We start from the raw sequence: 13,646 nt of genomic DNA, 5'->3' as shown, positions 1-13,646 counted from the left end.
CTCACTATCATGCTTCAAGACTCAACTCAATGTCACTGGTTCTACGAAGCATTATCTGACACTCCCAAGCTTAACTACACCCTCACTGAGATACACATAATACTTTGTAGACACCTATACTACTTAAAATATTTATCATAATTATTTGTTTGAACGTCTATTTTCCCAACTACATTGTGATTTCCCTGAAAGCAGTGATCAAATACTATTCATTACTGACTCCATGGTGCTTAGCAAAGGGCCGATTTCACAGGAGGCCCTCTGTAAACATGTACAGAGTGAGTGCTTTCTGTTGCTATAGTGCCTTACTCCAAGCTGCTTGAAATGCCTTTCACACCAGCTTTTTAAAAAAATTTCCAAAAAGTGGATTATAAACCATTAGAGGGATGAGGAATAGAAGGAATTAGGAGGAAATGACTTATTTATCTAACATTAAAATACACGAGGGGTCGCAGGGCAGAGGGAAGAGCGGGCGGGCGGGCGGGAGGCACTGTCTCCAGAAGCGGAGGAAGGAGCTGCGAGCAGCCGCCGAGAGGCCGCGGAGCCCGCGACGACCGAGCCGACGAGTAGCCGCCGCGCCTATGGCGGCCCCCAAGGACACCCACGAGGACCACCTCACCTCCGCCGAGAATGCTGACGAGTCCAACCATGACCCCCAGTTTTTGCTAATATTTTATCTTCCCGAGCAAGAAATTAAAACGCTGGAAAAAGATGAAGAGGAATTTTTTAAAATGCGGGCCAAGCTGTTTCGGTTCGCTTCGGAGAATGACCTCCCGGGGTGGAAGGAGAGGGGCACCGGGGACGTCAAGCTGCTGAAGCACGAGGAGAAGGGGACCATCCGCCTCCTCAGGCGCAAGGACAAGGCCCTCAAGATCTGCGCCAACCACTGCATCACGCCGGTGATGGAGCTGAAGCCGTACGCGGGCAGCGACAGCGCCTGGGTCTGCAATACCCACGCCGACTTCGCCGACGAGTGCCCCAAGCAGGAGCCATTAACGCAGAGAATGCACAGAAATTCAAACCGAAGTTTGAAGAATGCAGGAGAGAGGCTGAAGAGAGAGAAAAGAAAGGATCTGGCAAAAATGAGAGTGCCGAGAAAGTAGCTGAGAAGCTAAGAAGCTCTTTAGGTGAAAGAGGGCAAGGAGCCCGAGGACGAGACCAAGGAGGCGCAATGGGTCGTGTCCCGTTGTGTCCTTTGTCCCTGTCTTTTCCCTTTTTCTTTTTTTTTTAATTTGCCCTGCCCCTTCTTTTTGGTTTGTTTTTATTCTGTTTTGTTTTCACAAAGGACTTTATATAAAGAACTGACTTCCAACAACAACAAAAATACATGAGAGAAATCTCTGAAATTTCCAGATGGGTAGATCCACTTCACCCTTGTGTTTCTATGAATTACCTATTATTCCATCTGATAGAGTCAGATACATTATAATTAACTGCATACATGGTCCTAATAAGGCAGAGCTTCTGATTTTCAAGTCACTACTCAGAGGAGACCAAACAAAAAAGTTCACCAATTAAAACGTAAGGCAGCCCTCCAAAAAGTCTTCTTTAACAAGCACCACTTCTTTTGTTAATGCATCCTACCTGCTGAGTGTCCTTAGGGCTCAAGTACAATTTACACTTCATTATCTTATATCTTCACACCGTCTCTAGCTGTTTCATCTCATCCAATTCTGTCTGGAGAGCAAACTCTTCAAAATGGTGTCTCAGCCAAGGTCCCAGCAGGAGACAGATGGAACACACACAGGAGACAGCTGAGGGCATTTAATAAGGGATTATTTACCAGGTGTGGGCAGGGCTTGAGGAAGACAACCAGGGAATCTGAAGAGCCCTAGGCCAGAGGGGCAGGAAGACAGAGCCACCGGAACACAGTGAAAGTGCTGTGGCTACAGGAGGGGTTGCCGGACAGACTCTGTGGCTTCCGGGAGGACGACAGAGACAACCATCAGCCCAGTGTCAAGAAGAAACCTGGGGGGATAGAGGCTGACCTCCTGTTCCTCCTCCATCCAATCTTCTGCTCTAGCCTCCCACTTCCTGAATCCGTCCAGACGCCTGAGGGCAAGGAAGCCCATCAACGCAGCATCTAATGCTCCATCTGCAGACATGAGCACATGCAGAAGGTGGAGCGCAGATCAGGAGGGCCAAACAGAGACTATCCAACACTGATGGTATCACAGGCAGTACCTACTTCTCAGCCCCACCTACCCCCTACTAGAGCACTAGGCGCGCAGATGGTAAGAACAGAAAAGAGCCAAGACGGGATGTTTGTCGGAATCGCACTGTGTGTAGGAACCTCCACTTACACCCATTTCCGTTTCCCTGTGAGCCTGCAGAAGTGACCCCTCCACAGCCCCTCGGCACTCAGCTCCCACACACACTGACGAGGCCTTACTCTAGGACCCGAGACTCTGATGGTGGGCTTTTCATCAAGTGCCTACAAGTAAGACCTCCAACAAATAGCCCAGCTCTTCACCCCTGCAGAAGACTACTGTGAAGCCTATTCTATACCGCCTCCAAAACACAGTGCTCTGCAGACGGCACTCCGTTGCCCCCAGTGGGATCAACCTGGGGTCCACACACCCTATATTGGCTGCATTTCCTTTCTTATCTCACATCCCCACTCCCCTACTCGTGCTTCCTGGGACCGTCTGACAAGTAAGCTATTTGCACCCCAGCCCTCATCTCAGGCCAGCTTTGGGAGAAGACAATCCACAACCCATGCCTCTGAAAACAGACTTATGAAGAATGTGTGAGAGTGTGGGCACGTGTGCATGTGTGGTACTGGCCCTGCCTGTGGTTACTCTGCACCCAAGGAAAAATGTACTGAACTTGAAGTCAAACAATGTGACTTCTAAGTCTCCGACTTGGCCTTGAACTTGCTCTGTGAACCTTAGCAAATAACGACCTCCCCAGGCCTTGATTTCCTCATCTGTCCAATGAACTCAGATAAGAGGACCTTTAAGTTTCTCATCCAGCTTTAAAGTTTGCTAAAAATTTTCAGCAGTAAAAGGGACATAAATCATACAGCCCAACAGTGGACTGACACAAAATTCCACTCTTCGGTATGTTTTCTTAAAGTTAGGTAATTCAGAAAAAGCAAAAAGCACTTTTGCATTACCGTAAAAAAACTTTTATTTTTTAAATTTATTTTATTGAGGTATCGTTGATTTACAATGTGTTAGTTTCTGATGTACAGCAAAGTTATTCAGTTACACATACATAAGAAAATAACTTTTAGAAATTAAGAACTGAACCTATCAACCAAATGGCCATTAGATACTAATTTAAGTCAAATTTCCTAGCTTTGACAGCATACGTATAGTCAATTATTCTTAAACTTATAAATCTTGTATAAACATCTATTGACCATCGTCTTACTCCATTATGGGAAAAACCTATAAAAAATCAAGACTGGAAATTTTGTATAAAGTAAGCACCTCAAGAAATGGAGACCTGCTTTATAGTTGTGGTTCTGCCAAAACTTTGTCTCACTGAGCAAATCATTTCACTTCCTCATTCCCCACACCCAGTAGCACCTCCAAGAGGGGGACCTAGGGTCCTTCCATAAGCAATGATCAACTGGTGAATTAAAGAAGGGCCCTCGGCTTTAGTTTTATTAAATGGAAAAAAAAAGGCATAATAGGGTTACACTATCTATACCATCTCAACAAACTCTTCCTACTCTAACGTTCCGTCTTGAAATGAAACAGAATATAGTGACCTAAAATTCTGCACCTCAGAATGATTCTAGTCTTCTCTTAAAGCTATTGCCTCTGCCCAGAGTGGCCACCCTAGAGCAGTGCTTACCTACTTAGTGGCAGAAGCCACTGGATCCCAAATTCCATAAACTGAATATTAAGGGAAAAAACAAAAGTGCAGTGCTGGGCATGCAGTGCCATGGAATGAATGTTGTTTCTAGCTCTCATATTTAAGATAATGGCAAAAATCAGTCCAACCACTGGTCATGAGCAACACCGTTCTGACAGGTGATCAAGACCTTGTCTCAGTAATATCTGGAAACATATGACAAGCAAACAAAATGCCTGGAAGCAGGGTAGAAGGGAACAGAGGAGGACATGGAGGGAGGAAGATGATAAGACAGCATTCAAAGGCTCTTTCAGGACTTCCATGCTGGCACAGTGGTTAAGAATCCGCCTGCCAATGCAGGGACACAGGTTTGAGTCCTGGTCCAGGAAGATCCCACATGCCATGGAGCAACTAAGCCCGTGCGCCACAACTACTGAGCCTGCACTCTAGAGCCTGTGAGCCACAACTACTGAGCCCACGTGCCACAACTAATGAAGCCTGTGTGCCTAGAGCCTGTGCTCTGCAACAAGAGAAGCCACTGCAATGAGAAGCGCACCACAAAGAGTAGCACCCTGCTCGCCACAACTAGAGAAAGCCCGCGTGCAGCAACAAAGACCCAATGCAGCCAAAAATAAGTAAATAAAATAAATAATCTTTTTAAAAATAAAATATATAAGGAACTCAAATAACTCAGTAACAAAAAATAACCCGGCTTTAAAAAAAAAAAAAAAAGAAAGAAAGGCTCTTTCACTTCTTTTTCTTACCCAGCATATTCATAACAAATGCACCATCTGTAATAAAATGCAGAACCGGGCTTCCCCGGTGGCGCAGTGGTCGAGAGTCCGCCTGCCGATGCAGGGGACACGGGTTCGTGCCCCGGTCCGGGAAGATCCCACATGCCGCGGAGCGGCTGGGCCCGTGAGCCATGGCCGCTGAGCCTGCGCATCTGGAGCCTGTGCTCCGCAACGGGAGAGGCCACAACAGTGAGAGGCCCACGTACCGCAAAAAAAAAAAAAAAAAAAAAAAAAAAAAAGTTCAGAACCTGAGAGTACAGTAAGCCTTTTAGAAGGACTATTAGGACGATGGAGGGGTCTTCCTAGTTTTTCTCTTAGGCACAAAGAATTCAGAGTTTGTGGGTATGGGAAACAGAAGAGGGAGGATACAAACCAAAAGGAAAGTTCTAATTTTGCATCTTTGTGGGCAGACTATCTAAAAAATGGTTTCCTTCCAATTTCCTCCAACACGAAGAATGGTCAGCTGCTTCTCTATGATATTTCATATGAGTATCAAGGTAAAGGAGGAAAGGAGGAGTTTCAAGAAGGAAGAGGAAAGAAGAAAATGAAGTTACACAATGTCAATTACTAAACAGTTAGATATTAAATTATCTTACAGCCAATATAAATTTAAACAAAGTTATAAATACTAATTTATTATTTATACAAAAATTGTTAAGAAATATTAAATTACCAAAAAGAAAATTATTAAATTACTTTGGAAATATTCGCATGAAGAGCTATAATCTACCTAATTGTCTGCATCAGTGATTCTCAAAGATAATAGATTTACCTAGAAAACTTTCAGAAATTATGAAGCCTAGGATATACCAAAAACCAATTATATCAACATCTCTGGGGGGCTGGACAACCAACGACAGTATTTTTTGAAGCTGTACAGGTGACAGTGACAGGCATACAAGTTTGAGAACAACTGTTCTACATCATGCTGAGTTAATGTTGATGTAACTTAAGGCAAAAGACAGGGGCTTGAATCAATCCTTCACTTCTCTAAAACCTTCCCTTCCCTGGTTCTTACAGGTGGGCATCTGGGGCACAAAGCTTCATCTCCCCACTCCTCACATGCCTGAGGTTACCTCTCTACTCCCTCAAGCCACCTGAAATCAGATACTGATGCCTGTTATGGGGCTTATGGGGCAAAGAAGCCTGAGGAAGATCCCCGGGGAAGTGCAGTGACATTGAAATCATGTGCAGTGGGAACTGGTGACCACAGTGCCTTTGCAGGAAGGAGTCACACCCGCTAGCAAAGAAAACTTGCTGAGGGTGAGCCATGTACTGTTCTCAACGTGTGCAGCTCCACCCTCTTTTTCACTGGTTTTATTCAAACATTCATTCATTCACCCAAATGTTTACTAGACATGTGGTTCGGTCCTAGCTCACCTTGAATTCACAGCTTGAAGGGAAAACAGATTTCAAAAAGTAACTGCAACTCAGCGTAGTTAGAAAAATGGAAGTGAGCAGAATCATAGTGATAAAATACACAAAGAAGAAATTACCTCTGGGGAAAGGGTTTTCCAGACTGCGGGAAAGAGTCACAAGGTGAGAAGATATAAAAACAGAAATCTATTTAGTACTGCATATGGAAAATGCACAAGCGATAAAAGGTCAGAGGTCAGTGTGAAGTCAGAAAGGGCACAACTATTTTGGCCTTACCCTAGAGCCAGTGACCACACTACTGACATTTTGGGCTGGATAATTCCTTATTGTGGGGGCCTGTCCTGTGACTGTGGGATGTTTAGCAGCATCCCTGGCCTCTACTCACTAGATAATAGCAACACCTAACAACCCCAATACAGTCGTTAATGTCTCCAGACATTGCCACATGTTCCCCAGAAGCAAAATCACCCTTAATTGAGACCCACCGTCCTAGAGGCAGTGTGGACCTACTGCATAGGCAGAACAAAGTCAGAAATTTGCCTTTTAGAAAAAGCAGTCTGACAGCAGTATGGAGAATGAAGTGGAGTGAGGGGACATAAACTATAAATCCAGCACATGAACCTGCAGATTTGTGTGCACATTTATAACCACTTTTATAAGGATATCAGAGAGTCCACCCTCTCAATGGACCTACTTTATACAATAGACTTTCAAAGAAGAATCAAGTGAAGTTTTTTGTTATGTTAACTGTTGTTACAATATGAAAACTTCCCAAAGTTAGCCTCTGGGTGGTGGGATTCTGGGTGATGGCTCTTTTCTTTATACTTTTCAGTATCTTCCACAACCTGAATGAATAAAAGAGCAATTACTTTTCAAGGTACCTTCCTCAGGTATACCCTTCGTGGAAATAAAAATATTGCATGCATAATACTCAGCTGCAATGGTGGAAGAAAGGATCCCACAATATCTAACTTACACACACATGCACACACACACACGAACACACACACACATACATACACATGCATGCCTACCCTTGCTCACTGTACTTCTGAAGACATCACAGCATCACAGCATTATGAAATACAGTTTTCTACAAGCCAAATGGACAAGGTATCTTTGCAGAATAATGTCCCTTTGCACACACTTTTTTGAAGTAGGGCATAATTTCCATTATCTATTGCTATGTAACTAACCACTGCAAAACTTAGTGACTTAAAACAGCAATAATTGATTATTTCTTACAATTCACTGGGGTGGCTGGGCTCAGCTGAGCAGTTCTATTCCACGTGGTGTAGCTGAGGTCACTCCATAGGCTGCATTCAGGCAGAAGCTTGACTGGGGCTGGAACATTCAAGATGGCTCTCATCCTTCAAGGTCTCTCTCTCCACATGGCTGATCAGTTAAGAGTCTAGCCTAAGCTTTTCTATAGCACCAAGGGTGGCTTCCAAGAAGGAGCATTTCCAGAGGACAAGCCCTAATGTGCCAGTGCTTACCAAGCCTCTGCTTGCATCATGCTTGCTAATGTCCCTTTGACCAAAGCAAGCTGTATGGTCAAGTCTAAAGTCAATGAGGAGGGGAATATACAAGGGCCTGAGTGATGGGAGGCAGAGTTCACTGGGGCCACCAAGCTATCAGTCTTCCACAGTTGGAACAGGGTTTCCTTGTAGACCACGTCTTTTTGGCCCAGACCTTCTGAACATCAACAGATTTATTAAAAACCAATGATTGTAGACATGAAATGATCCATACCAAATTAAAACTGAAGCTACCACACCTTCGTGCCTTCCTTAAGCCAGCTCTCAGTACAGAAATAGAAATCATTCAATCTCATCATTTCATAAGAAAAAGGCATTTCAGAGGAAAATCCTATTTTTTTTTTTTCCCTAAAGGACAGAAATACCAATGATGAAAGATTCCCTCACTAAAGATTAAGTACTAGTCTTCAGGTGAATTTGAAGATTTCATTTTTATAATACACTCACTGGACTAAAACAAACTGATCCAAATCTACTGTCAATTCCCTTCTTCCCAATTTTCCTCTTAGAGGAATCAATCTCTTCTGAAGAACCAGGTACAATCTAGGTACAAAACTTAGTTTTCATTGAAGACTAAGAAAAATCACACATCAATTGCCATATGTAAAAATTATAATGTGCTTTAAACTAGTAGAAGGTCGCTTCAAGGTTGTTTTAATGCATACTGTTACATTATTTTACTATTTTGGCACACAGGGATTATGAAAATGCATGCTCCAGAGGGGAAAGGCATCGCCATCATGACAACCTTCTAGTAGAGCAGTAAACACAACCCCAAAGTGGCAGGGATGCCCAGGAAAATACTGGGTGTCCCCTGGAATGGGTTTACCTTGTGGGTGGGGGTCCTGTTTTCCAAATGACCTACCTTCAGATATGACCAATGAGGAGGGCGTTTCTGATTCTAATCTCACAGAGGAAGGATGCCCATACCAGGGTGAGTGAAGACTGAACAGAGCTCCTAAATGAATCTGATGAGTTTGAAACAATAGCAAATTTGAAAGATTAATTTCGGCCATTCATTATTAAGAGAGGTCAGAAGATGCAGAACTAGTAGAAAACCTATTTAATAAGAATTACAAATAAAAAGTATTTGCAGGCCATTTTCAAATAGCTCTAATCAATTTTTAGTGAATTTGGTGCAAGAACAGCACATAGAATTGTGCCAAGCTCAGTATTTGTCAAATGAATAAAATATAACCCAATGGAAAAATGGCCTTGGAAGTCTAGCCCAATAGTTTTCCACATGTTCTTGATAAAAATGGTGGAGGGCAAGAGATGTGGAGGAGGCAAGGAGCTGACTACTGCTTTATACCTTGGGCTTTCACGTGAATAAAGTTACTCCTACTATTAAAAAAAAAAATTCTACTACTACTACTACTGATCTATCCCAACATCCTTTTTTTATGAATAAAAAAACAGAGATCCAGAGTAGTGAAACCACAAAACCAAGGTCAGACACAAAGAGTGGCAGTGTCACAACTAGATCTCAGGTCCAGAGAGAAATATAACATATATGGTCAATCCCCAGTATTGCAAATTCAGCTACTCATAGCACTTTGGTGGTCCTTAGTGGACATGTGCAGAGAGGCAAAAAATTTGAGCCACTGATGCACACGACTCCAGCTGAGGTCAAACAAAGCTCTGCTCTACCTTCTTGATTCAGCTCTCATACCGTAAACAAGTGTTCTTTCTACAGTCTATGTAGTGGCATAGTTTTCGAAATTTTGTGCTTTTTGTTGATGATTTCACTCTTTAAAAGGCCCTGAGCATCATGCTGAAGTGCTGTCTAGTACTCCTAAGCTCAAGAAGGCTGTGATGTGCTTTACCGAGAAAATATACGTGTTAGACAAGCTTCATTCAGACATGAGTTTTAGTGCTGCGGGCCGTGAATTCAATGTCAATGAATCAACAATACATGTTAAGTACGATTTTTTTTAAACAAGGTTATATGTTGATCAGCTGATCAAAATGTGACCAGAGGCTCATGGGAACCTATCCCCGCAAGTCCACTAAGAGCAATGGCTCTGTATTCACTAAGTCAACGTTCATGGAGACTTTATGGAACATAACTATTGTAAATGAGATCAACTGTGCAACGGACACCTCTTTAGTTGTTATTACCGAGGGCCTTGAACAATGGCTACTAGCACTCTTGAACCAGACACCGGTAAAATACCACAGATAAAAGTTCCTCCTGTGCCCCCTGAGCACTTTGGTTTTTCTCATAACCAATGACGTGAGCTTTAAAAATTATATGGGAATTTTAACATTTTTCACTTATTTGGAAATTGACTATTATGCAGATTATCACATCATTTGATAGCCAAAGAATCAGGAAAGGAAATATCCTAGAAGTCATCTAGTCCAGGAATCACTAACCTGAGTTCCATGGACCACCCAACAGGTCCACAGATATAACCCAAGGCTCCATAAACTGGGATGGTAAAAATAATTACATGATTATTTTCACTCAACTCTAACTGAAGTATGGCATTTCCTCTAATTATAAATATAAATCACAAACCACAGTGGTATTAACACCACCTATGACTTGGTTTTCAATATAAATTCCAGATATTTTCTTATCACATTAGAATTATTTCAGATATTACAAAATATCACTTGTGTTCATCAATAATTCAAGATTACAGTAGCTATTATGCCACTTAATGTGTTAATAAGATGTACACACATTATCATGCCACAGATGTATTTACTATTTTTATATCTTTATTTCAATGTAATAGTTTCCTTTGTAGTTCTGTGTATTTCATTTGATGCATTTAAAAAGTTATTTAGAGAAGGGGTTCCTAGAGGCTTCACCGAACTGCCAAAGGGGTGCATAAGAACCCCCAAACCACTTCTCTTATCCCACAGATAAACATGACCTAGAGAAGGAAAGTGGCTTTTAAGGTTCCACCACTGGTTAGAAGCAAATCCAGGCCTGAAGCCTCACAATACCCAACATGGGGCTCTCTGTGCTATGCTGAGCTGCTTAGCTATTAAATCAGTAGCGTAAAAACTGGGGCTCCTTATCCCCCAAAGTTTGGCCAATGGATAAGTGAGCCCTGAGATTAAATTACATCAATGTGAAGAAAAAGAGAAGCATGTATCCCCAGGGGGAAAATGGTGAGGGTTTCATAATCCATACATGAGTCCCTCACGGCCTCTCCAAGATTCACACCCCACCCCTTGGGGAATCATGGATGCCCCACCCCCAACGGAGGCGAATCACTGTGGTGAAGAGCCAGTGTCTCTGGTGTGATTGTGTGTCCCTCTGTATGTTGATGCAGAATGACATTTCCCTCCATCACCCCACAAGCATCCTCCACACCAGCCACAACTGTGTGCTGTACACCAAGCCTGCTGAGTTCTTTCCCACCTACTAACACAGTTCCCTCTGCCCACGATGGCCCCCTGCCCTCTCTCCCTGGCAAACCCCTTCTCATCCTCTAATACCCAATTACAGGTCATCTTCTTCCTCTATTTTTGCCAGGTAATTACACTTGTCTCAATACTAGACTATGAGCTTTGTGAAGATGGACAGGAGAAGAAAACTGGGAGACAGGAAAGGAGGTCAAGCATCTATGGCACACAAATGAGAGATAATTGTAGTAATGGTAACAAGGTTAATGTTTGTTGAGCATTTAATATGCACCACACACTGTTCTAAGCAATTTAAACAGATCACCTCATTTGATCTTCCAAACAGCTGGTAAGTAAAATTATGATCCTAATTTCACAGATGAGGAAACTGAGGCATAGTGAGATTAAATAAATTGCCCACGGTCACACAGACAGGAGGTGGTAAAGCCAGGACCAAAATAGAGGCAGATCCAGAAGCTACAAATGCCCAAAACTGCCAACTGCACTGGAAGGCGCTGATCTCAGCCCTTCATTCAATAGGTGAGGAAGTTTCAGGTCACAGAGAGCAAGTGTTATCTTGTCAGTCAGGACCCAAGGTAAGATTAGAATTCGGAGCTCATCTGCCGGGAGACTGCCTCCTTCTAGCTTTGTTTAGATTTTAGTTTGGAAGAAGAGAGGTCAGGAAGGGAGGGAGGGAGGGCAGGCAGGCAGGAAGGAAAGAAGATCAACAGATCATTTAGTTGATTGGTTGATACATCAAATGATGGGTCAACAGATGGATAGAAAGATTAACAGACAGATAGAAAGAACTGCTCCAGCACAAAGCAGATCTGGCTTACAGTAGATAATCAGTTATTGTTCCTTGAGCCATGAAAAAATGTCAAGATATGCTATTAATACCACCCGAGTGTTCTCTAATTTAATGTAATTTCACAAGATTCTGTTATGTGACAGCCCAGAGGCCCACAGTGAAGGAAAGGCAAGAGGCTTAGAGGGGATGAGCTGCCTTGCCAGGAAACCCTTAGAGGAGCGTTGACTTTATTTTTTCAGTCTCAATTAGCCCTCCTATATTTTGACGGGCATAATGAATATAATGTTCTATGTTAATACAGAGAAACTAGTTTGCTTTGCTTGTGCTTTATGTTAATTTCTCGCTGACATGACCACATCTTCAATTTATCCCACTAAGAAAAAGACGATTTCTTTCCAAATAGCTGCCATTGTGCAAAGTCAACACAGAAGATGTCCAGCCTCCAACACGAGATCAGATAAGTTTGCTCCTGACCTAGGCAACTGCGCTGTCATGTGCAAACATCATTCATGGGTTTCCTGGGAAAACAATCCAAACACAGAAAACATCTGCTAAGGGACTCTTTCAACGACTTTAAGGGGAAACACTTGCAGTGAAAATACCATCAATTTTCTGTGGCTGAAACTGCCTTCCACTTTGAAAGTTATTTATGTGCTAGAAACTGGCTAGACGACACATCAATTAAAGTAATTTATCTTTTAACTTCAAAAAAGGAGGATGCAAGCAGACGTTCTGAAGTATGCATGTATCTCCCACCAAATCCACTGCATTGTCATACAGATCCTTAGAGGTTTATTGTTGATTTGAGGCAGGTGCTAGGTAGCTGCAGTCTTCAAAAAGATGCACATTTTCCCTCTGTAATCGCAGGTCTAGGACTCACTCTCTGTGGTTTTGCGATAACTGCCTAAATAGGGTTGGCCTGTAAGTGCTCTAACATTAACAAGTCCCAAGGATCAATGAAAGTTCAAACCTCCTCACCTCGCTAGAAGCCTCAAGCCCCAAAGACCATGAAGCAGGGCTCTGACTGACTTACACCCCTGGCTGCATTTTTCCACTTTGAGCAGCAACTCTGGTACGAGAAACTTCTTAATCTGTTTCCAAGCTTGTCACTAAATACATAATTTTATATTAAAAATACAATACACAGAGAATGTCAAAATGAGCCCAAAACAACGGGGTTTAGAGCTGCTAACCCTCTAGTACCTTGGTGTTAAAGTTTCCACTTTCTCTTGTGGAAAATAATCCCCCTGAAAAATATCATAAGACATCACTCATATGTGAAATCTAATATAAAAAATGATATAAATGAACTTATTTACAAAACAGAAACAGACTCATAGGTTTCTAAAACAAATTTACGGTTACCAAAGGGGAAACGTGGAGGCGGGGGAGGGATAAATTAGTAGCTCAGGATTAACACACACACTCCACTATATATAAGATAGATAACCAACAAGGACCTACTGTATAGCACAGGGAACTACTCAATATTCTATAATAACCTATATGGGAAAAGAATCTGAAAAAGAATGAATATATGTATATGTATAACTGAATCACTATGCTGTACACCTGAAACTAACAACATTATGAATCAACTATACTCCAATAAAATTAATATAAAAGAAAGAAAAGAAAAGAATCTCTCTGTCTAGCTTTAAAATGAGGTAATCCAGTATTTGGCACAGAGTAGATGCTATGTAGGTATACGCCAATATTGTTAGCATTAGTATTACATAGATGGTCACCTGAAAGAAAACCAGTGGAAGGTGATGGTAAATTAGAAATTTTCATCTAAAATAATAAATTTTATTTTATTGTGATAAAAAAAACTATCCTAAGGCAAGTTGAAAAAAAATAAAATGGTCTTCTCCCAAGACTGAATGCTTCTTTTGTAATGCAGTTCAATATTCTTAGACTTTCATCAGACCTTAAAAAAAAAAGCAAATGAAA

General features: G+C 42.1%; 1 protein-coding gene and 1 pseudogene across 5 annotated transcripts in view; one reads left to right on the top strand and one right to left on the bottom strand.

Moving 5' to 3' along the window:
* PLCB4 (phospholipase C beta 4) overlaps positions 1–13,646 on the bottom strand; it is a 428,120-nt gene that overhangs the window by 351,578 nt on the left and 62,896 nt on the right. The window lies entirely within an intron of this gene.
* LOC101279482 (ran-specific GTPase-activating protein-like) lies at positions 582–1,324 on the top strand (annotated as a pseudogene).

This window comes from Orcinus orca, chromosome 16, assembly GCF_937001465.1.
Source record: "Orcinus orca chromosome 16, mOrcOrc1.1, whole genome shotgun sequence".
Lineage (NCBI taxonomy): Eukaryota > Metazoa > Chordata > Mammalia > Artiodactyla > Delphinidae > Orcinus > Orcinus orca.
Note: the sequence above shows the minus strand (reverse complement) of the source record. Positions and strands in the feature narration are given on the sequence as shown.